Below are 18,393 nucleotides of genomic sequence, written 5' to 3' on the forward strand. Positions count from 1 at the left end.
AAGAACACAGATCATCTTGGTTGCAATCAGGCTTTATCCCTTTGTGCAATGGAGCTGCTTCTCCTTATTTAAACTTTAGCTTTGTTGGCTACCTTGCTTTACCATACTTCCTGTTTTCCCATTATGCACACACTGTTTCATTGTTTTTAATACATCCCCAGTATTGATGCTAGTTTCTCTTCACTCCTTTTGTCAAGCTTCATAGCAGGCTACATGTGGCCCTTCTGTAGTTTAGCACATGTCACTTAAGTGTACTTCCTATCCATACCCAAGAAATTATGAGCAATACTGTGACATAGTCACTGTTCCTTCATGGCATAATTTTTCTAAACAAACCCCCCCCCCCGCAAGTAGTGGAGGCTGGGGAGAAATGCTCCACATAACAACAACATAGTCAGAATTTTAAACAATAGTGAAACAATCAGAAATGATAGTAATAAATCACATAGTAACACACATTATCACAGTTCAAGTTAGCAATAAAGCTAGCAGGATCACTTAGTAACACACATTTTGGCAGTCACAGTTCATAACAAGGAATCATTCAGTGGAGTAGTGTCTCAGAGATACAATAGCTTAATATACAATGGAGTAGTGTCTCAGATATGCCTGTTTGGTACTTTAAATTGTTATGCTCGATGTCGTTATACTTAGTCACATGGGATCAGTAAGCAAATAGAGATATATTGAAAGTGGAGAATAGGAAGAGAGAGGGTGAGGATGGGAGTAAGTAAGGTATTCAGTAACCATAGAGATATAGTGAAGGTGGAGAGTAGGGAGAGAGAGGGTGAGGATGGGAGTAAGTAAGGTATTCAGTAAGCATAGAGATATAGCGAAAGTGGAGAATCAAAAGAGAGAGGGTGAGGAGGAGAGAAATGGGTTCAGCCTGGTGAGGAGCAGGATTATAAACCGTTTTCATTTAGGTGGTACTTAAGCAGTTTTTTGAAGTGCGTTAGGTTTGTATGTTCTGGGGGTTAGAGTTCCATGATTTAATTACATAGGATATATAACTTAGAGGAGTAATTTTTTTTTTTTGAGGATCGTAAAGTCCTGCTCTTGAGGTGGGTTTGTTCTAGGTCCTGTAGGGATGGACATTTGTTGGGTAGGTAAACTGTGGAATGGGCTATGGTAAGTTAGGTTTAGAGTTAGTAGGCTGGGTAGCTCTAGCCATTTGAGTTTTCAGAGCAAGACAATGTTGGGTTCTGTGGGGAAGGTTGGCAGCAAATCTGACTATCTTATGGTAGCATGATTCAAGTTTGCTTAAGTCTGATTTTTATGGTTAGTAAATATAGGGGAGGCATAGAGTAAAATGGATAGTAGGTGGGTTCTGGCAATAGCTTGTCTGGAAAAGTTTAAGAAAGGTTTTATTCGGTAAAGGGAACCTAATTTGATGTGGGCATTTTTGATGGCATGAGATAGGTGGGTTTGATTAGAGTGTGAATGGATGAGGTGATTTGTAAAGTCATGGTGGGGAGAGTTTGTTTTGTGGCATTGGTTAGGGAACAACATTAGTTTGGTTTTGTTGGGATTAAGGATGAGCTGGTATTTTTCTAAGACTCTATGGCAGTAAACAATTTTTGAGTATTGTCTTTAGTTCATAGGTTCATACTAGGCTATCTGCCCTAGGGCATTTATAAGTCTAGCCAGAGTGTGTTTGGCTTTCACCACCCATTTTAAATTAATTTTGCTATGCCCTTTTTCGAGGTTAGTATACTGTGCCTCTAACAGTGACACAGAAGTGATACCCGGGGTAAACCTACGATCTCCCATCCACTCATCAAGATTCCTCTTGAAGAGAGTCAATGAGGGACTCTGCCTAACCTGGACTGGGATTTTATTCCAGAGTGAAGGGAGCCTCTGGGTTATGAATCTGTCCCTCCAGCATGTCCTATTTATTTCAGTGCTGAGGTTCAAGTCTCTCGAGCGTAGCTCGATGGGATTTGGATTTTCTGAGGTGCAGCATGTCCATTAATTCCGGGCTGGACATGGCTTTATACGTCAGGCACAGATCGCCTCTGAGCAGGTGGTATGCCACTGAGTAGAGCTGGAGTTTCTTTAACCGGGCAGCATATGGCATCTGTTTGAGTCCTTTGATCCTCTTGGTAAGGTACTTTTGGGGTCTTTCCAGTTGCTGCAGGTGTCTGGTAAGGTACATCCCAAAAGGGGCATTGTACTCAATTATGGGCCTGATGAGGGATGAGTAAAGAGGCACGATGACCTCCCCTGATCTAGATGTGAATCCCTTCATGATTAGGTGGGCTATATAAAATGTTTTTCTAACCACTTTGGCCACGTGGTTGTCAAATGAGAGATTGCTATCAACTTGGGTTCCCAGGTCCCTAATTACTTCTTCTGTACTTAATGGATTACCACCTATGTGGTAATTTGTGGGCAATTTGTTTTTGCCAAAGGGGATGACTATACACTTTTTGGCGTTTAGCTTGAGGCCATGGCTCTGGCACCAGTTGTCTGTTTCTATGAGGCCCTTTTGGAGGATGCTTGTGTCGGCTGGAGAGTCGATTATGGCGCCCAGTTTGCAGTCATCTGCGAACTTAGTCAGCCACAGTCCTTCCGTGTTGGCCTGTACCTCCGAGAAATATATACAGAACAAGAGAGGTCCCAGGACTGAGCCTTGTGGGATGCCACTTGTAACTGGTTTGGAGTCTGACATGGCTCCAGCAATTCTAACCATGTGGGTTCTGTCCTTGAGCCAGTTTGCAACCCATCTAGTGACATAGGGGTTTATATTTAAGCTGGTGAGCTTATCTATAATGCCCAAGTGGGGTATTGTATCGAAGGCTTTTGCGAGGTCCAGGTAGGCTGTGTGGACCACCTTCCCCTCGTCAATGGCCTTGATGACTGTTTCAAAGAAATCGACCAAGTTTAAGAGGCAGGATCTACCCTTAACAAAGCTGAACTGGGTAGGATCCAGTGTCTGTAGGTCCCCAATATCTTTATTTATGAGGTCCATGATGATCCTTTCCATAGCTTTGCAGGCCAAGCTAGTCAGGCTTATGGGGCGATAGTTTCCAGGATCTGTTGAGGCACCACCTTTGTGGAGAGGGACCACTGTTGCTGTACGCCACTCTTTGGGTACATATCCTGTAGTAAGGCTGAGACTGAACAGTAGTTTTATGTTTGGGTTTAGCTCTTCTTGGAGTTCATGTAGGACGCAGCCTGGGACACCGTCTGGTCCCATTGATGCTGTGTTTTTTGCTTTGGAGAGGGCGGCTCTTACCTGAGCATCTGAGATGTCAGGGGGGGCAGCACTCTGCTGGGATAGATATTTGCCCTTTTGGTGGGGAGGTGGGGGGGGTTTGCGCTGAACCTGTCAGCTAGGATGTTGGCAATGGCTGTAGGTTCGGTGTATTTTTTTTCATTTTGGACTAATTCTGAGCATATCTGGGAATTCCCACCCAGGTTCCTAACATAACTAAAGAAAGCCTTGTGATTATCTTCAGTGTCCTGTGCAATTTTTCTCTCGAAGCTGGCCTTAGACGATTTTATGAGTGTCCGTAGTTTTTTGCTAATACTGATCAGAGATGCCTTCCCTTTTTGGGATTTTGCTCTATCATGTAGTAGCTTCCTCCTTCTATTGTATAGTTTGTTTATGGCTGGGGTCCACCAGACAGGACGTCTGCCTTTGGAGGATTGGGTCTTGGTTTTATTTGGGATTGCATGATCCATGCATTCCTGAAGGTGTTCATAGAATGTGTTTATAAAGGATTCTGTGGTCTGGGACGTATTTTCCACAGGCCCGGGGGCTTTGAAGGATTCCACCTTGGTTTTGAGGAGTGTGCAATTTGCTTTAGACAAGTTTTTCACTGTGGTTTTCTGGGCAGGAGGTGGGGTTGGGATGTGAATATCCAGTGAGATTAGTTTATGGTCTGATCTTACCAGTGAGGGATACACTTCTGGTCTGGAGCATAGAGTCCCCATGTTGGTGATGATCAGGTCCAGTATGTTTTCCCCTCTTGTGGGAGTGGTAACAAGTTGTTCCATAGCATTTGAGTTTATAAATTGTAGGAACCTTTGGGCTAGGGTGTTGGAGCTAGAGTAATGCTCCCAGTCTATGTTTGGGTAGTTGAAGTCGCCCAATATAATGGTGTTTGGAGAGACCTTCATATTTTCCAGTGTTCTCAGGAAGGCCGAGTGGGGTTCCTGGGTTCTGGAGGGTGGTCTGTAGCAGGCTATAAACTGGAAGGCAGTTTTACTCACTGTTAGTTGCACATGGATAGTCTCTGATGCTTCGTGCTGTGCCACCAACCTGGAGGTGTGGGTATCTTTGACGAATATTGATACTCCCCCCTCCTTTTGTGGTTCAGTCCAAGTTTTGGGGCCGAAAAGCATGGTATGAGGTATAACCTGGTAGTGCTGTGGTGCTCTCGGGAGCCTTGAACCAGGTTTCTGTTACTGTACAGATATCGATGTTCTCCATGCTAAGGAGAGTTTCGAGTGCGTGCATCTTGAGGTTTAGACTTCTGGCGTTGAGTAGCATTACTCTTAGTTTCTTATCCCTTGTGATACCTATAGAGGTGGGTTTGTCTTTTGAGCCTTGCCTAAAAAAGGCACTATGGGGGTAGCAAGAGCCTTTGCCAATATCCGAAAGCCCAGGGGTGACAGGTGCAAGCCGTCCCTAACAAAGCATCGTGGCTTGTCGAGCATGTCATCCCAGGCTGACAGGCATTGGATCCCCTTTGAATGACACCAATACTTAAGCAAGTTGTTGAAATTGATCATCTTGTCTTCATATTGTGGCATCATTCTTGGTGAGGGTAAGATGCTACTCAAGGTCAGGGTCATACATGCTCAGAAAGCTCCTCTATGTCTCTTTTCATGTAGTCCAGGGAGGTACGTCTCAGGTCATTCACACCAGCATGGACAATGACTTAGTCATATTTGTACTTGCCTTGGAGTGACCTGAGTGCTTGTGTTATGTGTTGGATCCTAGCGCCTGACAGGCAGCTCACCATGACCTTCTCCTTGTTCAGCCTGGTGAGCGGGACGTCAGTGTTCCTGACGATAGAGTCACCTATTACAAGTGTATCAGGTGTGTTGTATAGCCTTAAGGGCTGTGACTGTTCGGCACACTGGCTTTGTGAGCTATGTGTTGCACGTGTTTTGTTTTGGGGTAGCAGTTGCTTGGGTGTCTGCTTTGGAGGTCTCTGCTGCTTAGGTAGATTTTTAAAAGTTGTTTTAAGGGGAGGTGCGGTGCAGTCATCTGCATATTGTATGATGGAAGCAAGGTTAGTAGCTTTGTGTAGGTTATTGGTCAGAATTGTGAAGAGCAGTGGCCCGAGTATTGAGCCTTGTGGAATACCTACTGTGATGGGAAGTGGGGAGGAGAGGTAATCTTGCCATTTAACTGATTGGTAGCAGTCAGATAGGTCATTTTGGAACCAAATGAGAGTATTTTTAGATATGTCAAGTGATGCAAGCATATTTATGTAAATACTTTTATACATGGGTTTACTGTAATTGTACTACATATTTTAGATTTAAAGGGGATTTTCTTTTAATTATACTCATTTGGTTTACTAGTTTGAGTTGTATCACATACACATGTATAATAATTTTATACAGCAGTTTAATGCATGTCTATTTGCACACGATAGTGTGATTTGTTAGACATTCATAAGTATTTTTTTATTCAGGTAATGGATTTAATGTAAATTTGTGTTTGAGTGAATGCATGTGTATTTTGAACATGATGAATACTGATTGGTTAGAGAAAATATTTAATCCAGTGAATGGCGGGGGACACCAGATTCTGAGGAAGTCTATGTATTTACGTGTGGATGAAACTGATTAATCTGGTGTTTTTTTTTTGTTTTTTTTTTAAATAAAACTTGGTCTCTTCATTCTGTTGCTCACCTCTACGTGCTGATTTTAAGGTTCTTGTTGTGGATGGTGGTCTGATCTGGTGATTCTGTTTAATTTTTTGACATGGCCAAGAACAATTTGTAGATGTTCAGCATATTTCACTGTTGCAGTAATATGTTGGGGTTTCTGCTTTGGAAGCACTCAACTAGCACAAATACCAGAGATTGCCTCTGTACACCAAGCCTTGCTGATATCCTCCTCTCTGGCATTAAGAAGTGTGGATATGAGTTGTCAGCTGGTACCATTTCTTCAGTTCTTTACTGCTGTTAGAACCCAATACAGCTTTCGTCAAGTACATCAGTTGACCCAAACTGAGAGAGATAGCTGCTAAAGTGAAGTACCCCATTGGACAGTTTGATTTTATTTCGGTCTGTTGCATTTATTGTTAGATATCTGTTGCAAACACTAATGTTTGCTTAGAGTGAAATAACCAGATCCCTTGTCGGGACTTCACTTTCTCTGTTTATTTTGCCTGAGACTGGAGCAAAACATCCTCAGTGTACTTGTTTTAATTCTAGGACCATTAAGTGCAGGGCTGAATTGTGTGAAAAGTTTTTAGAGAAGGAAAGAGTGCCAGTATACCCCATGTACCATGGTGTCCACTGGTCGTACTAAAATATAACTCCATTGAAAAAGGAGGAGGACAGCAACTTATTGGTGCCTGATGGTCCTTCTAGGCCTACTACCATCAAAGGAGGGCAGAAGCATTTGCTCTCTCCATCAACAACTAAGTGTATGGTTGATGCCACTTATCAGACCCTTTTAGAGTCTGCCATGCTGCCGGTCCATTTGGACCAAAGTTCTTAAGGCATCATGTGGTTCCGGAGTCACTGTACAGACTCCAGTTTCTGACACCCACTCTATACCTAACAACTGGACAGCGGTTTTCCCCCATGTCACAAGAAAGGAGTCTTCAGCAGATCAGGCACAGGCTGTGGCTGCCCACCTGTGGCCTGAGCCAGTCACAGCCAAAGTCTCACCCAAGACTAGGCTCAAGGCCATGCATTGAAAGGCTGCTGGTAGCTTGCTGGAGCCAAGATGTTTTGTCAGGCCCCTCAGGCCTTACCCACAAGTCCTGATCAGTTTAGCTGAAACTGTCATGGATTTTATGAGATCCAGACAATTGGGCCCTTGCAGGACCAATACTCCAAGAATAACTCCTACTGTGAAAGGAAGAGAGAGATTTCTCTTCAAGAGTCTTCTGATGAATATGAACTGGTGTATCTTGACCATATTTCCTCAGGGTCATATGCCAACTCTAAGTCCAGTAAAACACTTGACCCAGCCTCATCACCTTTGGAATTATCTTTTGGAGAGACCCTCCATATGAGAGTTGTTTAACTGGGACATTCCACATTACCCTCAATCTAAGAGGAATGAGTGTGTTTCTTAGGCTTCCTAAGTACAAACCTCTGGCTATTTATAAACTCTGCAATACACCAACAAATTCCCATTGAAGGTGAATAGCTGAGGTACCAGGACAGAAGGAATAAAAATGGATATCAACTACTCCTGTGTCTTCCTCTGAATTTGTTGGTGTATTGCAGTTTCTAAGTATTGAAGCTTGTCTTTAATAGTATTTATAAACTCTTACAGGTTGTGGATGATGTTATTCGTAATGCTTCCTTGCAACTTGACTCCCAGCCCCCTAATCCCAGGAAGCCTGGCCATTTTTTACAGAGCCTTGGATACAAGCAAACATCTCTTAAAAATGCTGCGTCAGATCCTGAGACAGTTTCCTCTGATCCCAAAGAAGCCAAAGGTGACATGTCTAAAACCCACTGCCTAACGACAAAGGATGGAACTCCCAAGATAAATTTAGCAAGAAAAGTCTACAAATTAGCTACCCTGGCCATGAGAGCTTTAAATTTCTAGTTTAATTTGGTAAAATGTCAGGAATCCCTCAACAGAAGCTAGAGGGGATGGAAGATGAAGCTCTCCTGAAGGCGCTGTTGGAACTCTGCAACTCATTCCTAAGTTGCTAAACCCTCCATACATTGTGGCTTTGATGTTTTGGGAACATCTAGTAGGGCAGCTGTTATAAAGGAAGACACTTGATTAAGAGAAGAGTGCTGATCTGTCTGATCATATCAAAACTGAAATCCGTGATGTGCCCTTAGACGAATACTCTCTGTTTGAGCCCAAAGTTCATAATGTATTTAAAAAAGGAGGAAATAAGTAAGTCCCTGCAAAATGACAAGGACTTTCTACTGGTACAATGCTCAGGGATCAATAGGAATTTTCCTTTTAAATCCTGGTCCTTTCCAGCCATGTGGGAAGACAAAGGGGCAGAAGAACCAGGGCAGAGAGAGCAAAGACTGCAGATAAGGTGGCAAACTGATCTGGGATCCACTTATACCAGTGTCCATGCCCTAAGATGCAGCAGGGGAACAGCTATAACTCAGTGAGTACCTCCATGATCAGCCCCCACTTATGACCCACCTCCATTCCACCTCTCATAACACTGGTAGTCAGGCATTCTCTTTAATTATTTATTTATTTTTTATTGGTGGCAAAACGTCACCCAAGACAACTGGTTGCTTCAAATTATAAGGACCAAATACAGACTACAATCTGCATCCCTTCCAATGTTTTCAGGCATTCCCACTTTTCACAACAGACAACTCATACAGGCGCAGATTCAAATTTTATTGGCACAATGATCCATAGAATCAGTTCCTCCAAAAGAGTAGAAAATAGGATTTTTTTCAAGACTTTTCATAGTTTCAATCAATCTTCGACCTTTCAGGGTAAAGCAAATTCTTGATTGTTTCACAAGATGCTTACTCTTCAAACTCTTCTATTCTTGACTTCCCTTCAAGGCTGTCATGGTCACTCTAGATCTAAAAGATGTGTAGTTCTACATCCCCCGAGTGAAACAGCACAAGCAATACCATTGCTTCAGGGCAAGAAGGAATCACTTTCAGTTCTGTTTATTGCCCTTTGACGTATCTATTACTCTGACTATTTACAAAATGTCTGCCTCCAGTAGTTGCTTTTTGCAGATCCTAGCGTATGCAGATTTTCCTTTATCTGGACAAAACTGTCTAATCCAAGCAAACAGTGTGGTGTAATTCACAGTGCCTCTCCACTTGACAATGACCTGCCTCTTGAATTTGGGAGTTTTTTCTCAGCCTAAAAAAGTCCAGTCTTACATCCACAAAACAAATGGTGTTTTAAGTGACTTGAACTCTGAAAAACAAATAGCCTTCCTCCCACAGGAAAGGATTGTCTTTCTGTCTTAGTATTTCATGGCACTAGCTCAAGAAGAGACAGTCTGTGCCAGTAAACTTTTAACAGTCTGGGTTACATGGCCTCCTGCATCTTAATGAATCACTTAGCAAGGCTCCAAATGAGGAAAATAAAATGGTAACTGAAGAGTATGTGGTGCCAGCAAAAGCACCCCCTCAGTTTCAAGTTAAAACTGCTTCCCCATTTAAAAAGGGAGCTGTTTTTGTTGATAGAGGCCTTAAGAAAAGCAAAGGAATATCCTTCCAATGCCAATTAAGCAACAAAGTGATGACAACAAAAGCCTCAGACCTAGCATGGGGCACCCATTCAGGCATTTGCAGGTGCAGGGCAGATTGGAGAAAGTTAAAAGGTCTAGCAGTTAACTCAGACGATTAAGGAGTAGTTAATGAGCTGTTTCATGGGGCCCAGTGGTGCAGGATTTGATTCCCTCAGCCTCCACCGCCTAAATGTGCGACTCAGCAACTCACTTAAACAGATACCATTCCCTGGCTGAGTCTGGGAAAAGTGCATGGAGAACAGTGCTCTGCCAAAGAAAACAAATACAAGTAGAGTAAAATAAAATAAAGGTTTGTTAACACTCAGATCAGTTTAACGAAAATGGTGGCCCTCAGAGGCATGACAGCTTTCAAATAGAACTGGAAACCAGGCACTTTCCTGATCAAAACAGACAACACCACAGTCATGTTGTACATAAATAAGGAGGTACCAGCTGTCACGTAGCCATGAAAATTTGGGAAGCAGAAGAGGAGAATGGGGTTGCATGTATTAGTACACTACCTTCCGTGGGGTCAACTACAGCCTTGCAGACCACCTCAGCAGGTCTGCAGCATGAGTGGATGTTAAAAAAAAGTTAATCTTCAAAGAAATCATACACAAGTGGAGTGTGCCTTTTTATGCCTCCGAACAAACAGGCAAATAAAAAAGTAATGTTTAAGGGTTCCAGAGCAAAGGGGCTTGAATGCCTTTTCCTTCCAGTAGACAGATCTATATCTGTACGTTTTCCCTCTCATGCTACTTGTGAAGATCATGGAGGAAGGGCCAAGTCTGATACTGATAGCACCCTTCTAGATAAAGCAGAATTTGGCTCCCTGTGTTACACAGTATGAACAAAGAACACCATGTATGCTGCCACAGGAGATGGAACTCTTAGCCCAGAACAAAGGAACCACCATTCAACTCACCTTAAGCATACTGACGCTGTCAGCCTGGATGATATGATCCTGATCCCACAAAGTCAAATGTTCAGAAAGGATGTTTTCCTTATTTTGAAAAAAGGCAGAAGGCCCAATACCAGAAAATCTTACATCTCAAAATGGAAAAGATTCTCTGGATGTTGACAGGCTAAAGAGCAGCAACCTTTACTAGCTAATATCCACTTCCCACTTTCTTATCTCAACGTACTTTTCAATAAAGGACTTTTCTAGTTCTCCATTAAAATCCATGCCTTTACCTGCCTCTACATTCACCATTATTCTCGCAGGCCATGGTAAAATAGATCCTCAAGGGGATTATCCATTTAAGCACCCCCCCCACCCAAGGAAAATCCTTGCATCTGCCTGGGACCTTAACTTTGTATTTGAAAAATTACCCTGTCCCCCTCTGAGTCTGTTCCTTCTACAAGTATCAAATTTCTGTCTTGGAAAACTGTCTTCTTGGTATTAATCACCTCAGCTAGAAAAATCTTGGAGTCACAGGCACTTTTGTAGAGAGTCCTCTCTTTTGTTCCATGATCAGACCTCTCAACCATACCGAATTCCTTGGTATTTACCAGTTTTGAGGGTAAAATAATGGGGTGCCATGAATTTTTGTGTGGCCCCTTCAAGTCCCAATTTTTTCAGTCGTTTTTTTTTTTTTAATGTAGAGGTTTTGAAATTACTGCTGACGTCATCATGCACTGCCAGCATATCCTGCAATGACTTCAGTGTGCGTGATGGCATCAGACTTGGAGTCTGGGACAGTATTGTTTTGGATGGTTGTGATGGTGGAAAATAATAGCAGCAGCAGCAAGCGGAGCTAGCCTGGCACCTACCTTGTACATAATTTAAGTTCTGCAGTTTGCAGCAACAGCAGCAGAGTCTGTCCAGCACCCACCCATGCCTGCAGGAATCAGATTCATGGAATCCGGCAAGACGAAAAAATTGACTTGTTCCGGCGGCTCAACCTCTTCCTCTAGGACTAGGTAACTAAAAAGCAAAAAAGAATTTTAAAAAAGTGCTTATGCCTGAGAAACTGCATTAGACACAATTTCTGCAACTGGCTGCACAGTGCACACTTCTTTGTTAAAAATAGTTAACTTTGTAACTTCAACGGTTCATAATGTGTGTAATTTAACTAGGTACGGTACAGTAGCTAGCCTGGAGTCTGGACTGTGTGACTTAGTGCCCTTATGCCAATCAGAGAAAACTCTCCTGCACGTGGGAATCTGCACGGCAACAAGAAAAATATAATTCAGCAAAACAGAAAATTGCCAGCAGATAGATAGGATCCAGTAAATAATTTTATTACAATAAAAATAACATCATGTCATCATGTCAGACCGGTTTCGGCTTGCAAAAAATAGCACAACCTTCTTCAGTGATAAAGAAACAATGGAAAAATGATGCTTTTTATGGTAGCTAATCTACTTCCTATTGGTGCAATTATAATTGCTCATTAAGCCCAGGTGTAAATAACGCTCCCAAAATAGTTATCCATGTCTTTTCTTTTGTATCAAGCAGAGAGTGCCATCCAGTCTTATTGAATCTGTTGTCCCTAATAATATCAATTACTGTAAAGGAAAATTTGGCATTGGAATGTTTCAAACAATGTTTAAACAAAGCATTATTGGGTTTTTTGGTTCTAATATTGCTCATATGTTCTGAAATACGAAATCTTAAAGGCCTAGAAGTCTGGCCCACATAAAAAGCGCCACAACTACATGTTGCAAGATAAACAAGCCACTCACTACTGCAATTTGCAAAAAATGATATTTCATAAACCCTAGGACAATTTCTACTAGTAAACTCTTTAGTCTTTATTATCCTGTCACAGTTACTGCAATGTCCACAGGGGAAACATCCTACCACTCGTTCCCCGGTTAGTGTAGTTTGAACATAAGATTTGTTATCAGTTTGATGTGTATGTTTATAGTGATTAAAATGGGAAGCAAGATTTCTCCCTTTTCGAAAAGAGAACAAACAATTGTCAGATAATACACCTGATAACTCTGGAATGTTAGACAAAATATTCCAATTGGTATTTATACTATGCATTAAAACATTGGTATTCCTGGCATAGGTAGTCACAAACCTGATTGGCTGTGTGGCACTGTTATCCTTATTTTTGTATTTCAAAAACTCTTCCCTGGGGCATGTATTGACCCAATTGCTTGCTTTGATGACATGTCCCATAGGATAACCTCTATCACGGAACCTATTGATGAGATCAAGTCTATCTTTTTCAAAGTCCTCTGGCTGAGAACAAATTCTTCTAGAACGAATAAATTGTGATTTGGGTATATTTTTGGCAACATGCGGAGGATGAAAGCCGGAGGCGTGAAGGACAGTATTGTATTTCGGATATTTCCTGAATACTTGAGTAGCCAAAGTACCATCTTCCTGTCTAGTTATTAATACATCAAGAAAGGTAATTGTTTCAACATGATAGTTGATGGTAAATTGTAAACCCCATATGTTGTTATTGAGGTATGAAACAAATTCCATCAAGTATTCAGCATCTGCCCTCCACACCATCCAGCAATCATCCAAATACCTCCTCCAAATATCAATTTCAGGGAGGTATATATTATGGCTAACATCATATATGATGTATTCTTTGATATAAGCCATAAAAAGGTCTGCATAAATGGGAGCAAAGGATGCTCCCATCGCCGTACCTTTCACTTGCCAAAAACATACATCCTCATAAAAAAATACATTCTGTGTTAGAACCAATTCAGCCATACGGACTAGAAAATTATTGAAATCATCATCATAGATGCAAGCAATATTGAGCCAATAGGCTAAAGCATCCAGCCCCACTTGATGTGGTATATTCGTATAAAGAGCACTTACATCCAGTGAACACATCAGCCAATCAGGTTCCAATTGGACATCTGAAATAATTTGTAAGAATTCAGTTGTATCCTGTAAACGTGAACGTACATGTGTCAACAAAGGTTTCAGATGTTTGGTCAAATACAAAGATAATGGTTCAGTTAAATATCCACGGCCAGAAACAATAGGTCTTCCAGGCGGATTGGTGGGGTGCTTATGAATTTTAGGAAGGAAATAGATGTATTGATTTGTTGAATCAGAAATGGTTAACTGTTGTAGAGTGAAATCAGTAATGAGGCCAGTATCCCTTGCACGACAAAGAAATTCATCAATATGTTGTTTAAATCTGTGTATGGGGCTGAGACACATTTTAACATAATATTTGTTATCTGATAGCTGCCTCAAGGCCTCATTATTATAGTCAATCCAATTCAAAACAACAACTGCCCCAACTTTGTCGGCAGAGATAATAACCAAATCCTTGTTTTGTGACAATTCATCCATAGCTTGTTTTTCTTTTAAAGATAAATTGTTAGATTTGAACCAGAACTCCGAACCATGAAAATGTAAATCTTTGAGAACCATGTTTTGAAACAATTGCACAACAGGATGCATAGGAGGCATATATTTGGACTTGTGATAAATAAATTTGTCCTCACCAGAAAAGCCATCATCAATACCAAACTGTAATTTTAGATTTAGCTATCTCAATTCGTGAATCCGACTTTAAACCAGGAAGCAGGCCAGGAGATGAAAATGTAGTACAACCTGCTTCACTTGCAGTGGCATAGTTGGGGGAGGGGGAAGCGAGAGGGGCAGTTTGCACTTTTAGATTAATTTACAAAAAAAAAAAAAATCTGTGTTACTTTAATTAAAAAAAACTCTCTAGGTGCGTGTTTCTGAATGGACTCGTCCCTTCACGTCAAGCATGCGTGTCCTGTCCACCCACGACCTGCACAATTTTAAATACAGCATGTTTTGCTGCCAATGAGTGTTCCAGTAAGGTAGGTGTTAATGTTCTTATTGTAGTTTACGTGCAGAGCTGTTATTTATATTTACGTATGGAGCTGAAAGCAGTTATTTCAGAGCTGAATGTTTTTATTGTACCTTTACGAGGAAAGTTTTTATTTCAGTTGTGTTTTATTTTACGTACAGAGCTGTTATTTATGTACGGAGCTGAATGCAGTTATTTCAGAGCTGAGCGGAGTACATTTATGAGGAATGTTCGTACTGCATGTTATTCTTGTACATTTACAAGGAATGTTCTTACTGCAGTTGTGTTTTATTTTACATGTACTTCTTATTGCAGAGCTGAATGTTCTTTATTGAAGTTATTTTACATTTACGAGGAATGTTCTTACTGTAGTTAGTTTGTGTGTGTGTGTGTGTGTATATATATATATATATATATATATATATATATATATATATATATATATAGTTCCCCCTTCACAATCTTGAATTACTGAATGCTTGAAATTCAGTAACTCGAGACTGTAAAGTCGAACCAACAAAAATCCCGAAACCCACAAGCATGAAAACAAAAAAACCCGAATATACAGAACACATACACCACACAACATGCACACCATAAAACCCACATCACATAAACTACAAGCCCTACACTACATGCACACAAGGGGGCAAGCACCCCCCACAGCCCCCTACCCCCCCACTTATATATTCTAACTCCGAGATTGCACTAATACACAAAATAAAAAACACCACACAGACATTTTACACTGCCTCGCACACCCACACACACACACACACACACACACACACACACACACACAAACACATCCAACACTCACACTCTCACCTCCCTACCCTACCCCAACCCACACACACAACTTACAAAACACACACAGACTCACTTACCTACACTTCCGTAAAACATCCTGACTCTCACACTTCCCGTCCCATAGCTGACATGCATAAGCACGAATTTGAGATATTTGAATTCGCGCTTACGCAGATTCGTGCTTGTGGGTTTTCAACTTTACAGTCTCGAGTTACTGAATTTCGAGCATTCAGTAATTCGAGATTGTGAAGGGGAACCACATACATATATATATATATATATATATATATATATATATATATATATACACACACTCACATATATATGTGTGTGTGTAAAGTGCCCCACTTAGGTATACCTGGTGGTTAGGGTTACTCAGGCTCAAACCCTGTACCTTAGGTACAAGAATAAAGAGCCTGAATTCTCTACCCACCTGTGATCCAAGGAGTTATAGCTCTCAACTGTACAAATTTTCACAGAATGTCTGGAATGTTTGGCTCATACTTTTTGTCTGTTCCTCTTAAAATGTGTTGTTTTCTGGCAAATCAGAGAGAACTCAATTCACTAAATAATGACAGCCATTTAAATTTCAGTCTTCCTATCTTTCAGGAAACACATGGTAACACAACACTTTATTCTAGCACGTTTCTAAGGTTATACAAGCAATGTTTAAAATGTGTCCCCGATTTTGCCCCCCACAAATAAATGTTGGCTTTTTCCTGATTTCTTCTTTTTCAGGGGAGGAGAAGATTAGTACTGCTTATGCAAAGTCTACTTGCATTGTTAGTAGCACAACAGGTAGTATACTTGCTTTTGATGCAGAAGGTTGTGGGTTCTACTCCCACAGTATGTAGATGGATTGCTAAATACTGCACTGTGTTGTACTTTTAAAGGGGGTGGATGCTGCAGTCCTGAAAATGTCCTCCTTTGGCAGAGATATATTACTAGTTTATCATTTTTTTTTAATGTAACATAGGCAATTTATTCTTCAAGGGCAACAGGCACTTTACTTGTAGATGAAACAATGAAATATAAAGTTGTTTGTTAGCAGCAACCTCTTCATTAGTCACAGATCTCTTTAATGTGGAATTATTTAGATGACTTTTACTTCTGCAGAGATTGTGCATATTTATTGATACTGGTGGACTGTACCAGTTTGAGTACACTTTTATGATGGAAATGTCCTGAACTGGGCAGTTTTGTCATTATTGGTTCATGCATTTTGTTTCATTGCTTACTGGAAAAATGTTCAAAACAATAAATTTAAAATGTGTTCTGGCAAGTGTGCTGTATTATACAAGGAATATAATTTAATACAATCAGGAAGGTGTATCAAAGAACACGTGTATGTTTCGTGTGCAAGGGACCCATGATTTGAAAGCAGACCAAAGGTAATCTTTATCCACCACTGGCCAGATGCATTTTCTTTGAATGTGGGCTTCAATGCTGTTTCAATGAATGTGAGTTTCTGGGCAGAGAAGTTTTAATGCTAGGTCTATTTTCATTGTGAGACTGTATTGCTTTGTTTAGTAGAGGTCTTTGTACTATAAAATGTAAAATAAAAGTTTTAAATAAAATCCAAATAATCATTGTACAAGTAAAGCAGTATGCACATTACAGTGTTTATGGTAAATGGGGTAAAATAACCAAGTAATGGGACATTGGAATGGCTGCAGGGGGAGGGTTGTGTATGAGGGGGGGCCTCATTCAACCATGATTTTGTGAGGGGGGGGCTGCACAAACTCTAGCTATGCCACTGATCAGTAGGCCATGGAGAATGACTTGTGGAGGTCCTAGCAAACTGTAATATTCTTTTGCTTAGAATAGAATATTGCCTACCATTAAATGCCCTACTTTTACCACAAAACCCACATACTGCAAGTCACCAAAAACAAAATCCTAAGGTTCATCATCATCTCCCTTCCCAGTGAACATCATTGCTACACATTTCAAAAGAAATGGTTACCATTTACTACAGGGTCTGGGGCCATATTTTGGTTGGTTGTTCTTCAGTTTGCATTTGAAAGTTGGTATCCCACAATTCCATTGGAGTGGGTGGGTTACATAATTATGTATGCAATTCTGTTAATCATCGTGCAGATTTGTACCTGTTTTTCATGGGCCCTTGTCCAGATTTTTGATGTTTCCAGGTTGAGAGGTGTGGTTCCATCTAGGCAGAGTTGCACTGAAAACAAATCCTTCCTTCATGAAAAAGCAGTTTCAGAACTATCTGTGAACCAAACAATTCAGTCCTCTGTGTGCTATTCGAATCCTCAGAGTGGAGAGATGAACACTGCATTCACTAGATATGTACTGATAGCTAAAGCTTTATTTCCGTTGGACCAAAACTGTCAGGAAATCTGATTAGTCATTTGTTGCCATTGCATCTAGCAAAATAGGACAATCTGTCAACAAACTATTACAGAATTGATCTCTAATTGCATCTCCTTTTGTTACATGCACTATGGTAAGACTGTACCTGAGAAGATTAGAACTCATTCTCCCAAGGCCACTACTGCTGCTGCTTTCATAAGGTTCATAGGTTGGCGCACTAGGCTATCGGCCCTAGGGCCTATACAACCCTAGCCATAACAATTCCCTGGCTATTTCTTCCCAAAATATTTACTTCCCTGGACCCCTGTCTAGCAGAGCAACTGACGTGATCCCCAGGGTAAATTTCCTGTCGCCACTGAGAGTGTCCACCCAGTTTACCTGGTCCTCAGACAACAGTTTGCCCTCTGCTTCTAGAGTTAGAGCAGGATCCACCTCTGCAGTGCTGGAGCTTTTATCTTCTCCATGATACTGTTTATCCAGCTACCCTTTTCTGTTGCTTTGGTAATCTTCCCAATTATTACTGCAACAGTGAAACACATTGAGCATAGTGCAGCAGTATCAACATACCATAAATATAGAAGTCTGAGTGTCTTCACTGTAATCTTCCCCTTCTTTTTACATATGGGTTGAGGTAAGCTCCCTCCTCCCCTAGTTAGATGCTCCCAACAGGTCTCTATCAAATCATGCCTGCCAGAGACAATGTGCATTGGTTTTGCTCATGGCCTATGGCTGAGAGAGTAGGGCTTCGGTCTTGTAGATGCAAAATTGCACTTCCCCTATGGAGGAAAAAGTATTTTCTGTGTGTGTTAATTTTGAGTGCAATCCAGTTACTTCTACTGTGCAATAATTGTATTGTCTTTATACTGTGTAGCAGGTGTACTGTTTCTGCCTTTTGGCTTCAGTTATGGATGAAGAGCATCCTGATGAATGGAGGTAATATTTTATTTAGCTCAATATGAGGAGTTTTGTTCTACTAGAGTCTCACCTGAGAAAAGGGCTTATGGCTTAGTGTGACCACCTAGTAAGCACATTTCTTATATTCAAAAGGCAGGTGGAGCTGAAAGGGATTCTAATAAGGGGTTAATA

The 18,393-nt window shown here is 41.0% G+C and overlaps 1 protein-coding gene across 4 annotated transcripts in view; it reads left to right on the forward strand.

Moving 5' to 3' along the window:
• The window catches only part of LOC122789409 (ecto-NOX disulfide-thiol exchanger 2-like), a 3,915,450-nt gene that overhangs the window by 3,614,867 nt on the left and 282,190 nt on the right, over positions 1-18,393 (forward strand). The window lies entirely within an intron of this gene.

The sequence above is a fragment of the Protopterus annectens genome, chromosome 14.part0 (genome assembly GCF_019279795.1).
Source record: "Protopterus annectens isolate FY-2018-M chromosome 14.part0, PAN1.0, whole genome shotgun sequence".
Taxonomy (NCBI): domain Eukaryota; kingdom Metazoa; phylum Chordata; order Ceratodontiformes; family Protopteridae; genus Protopterus; species Protopterus annectens.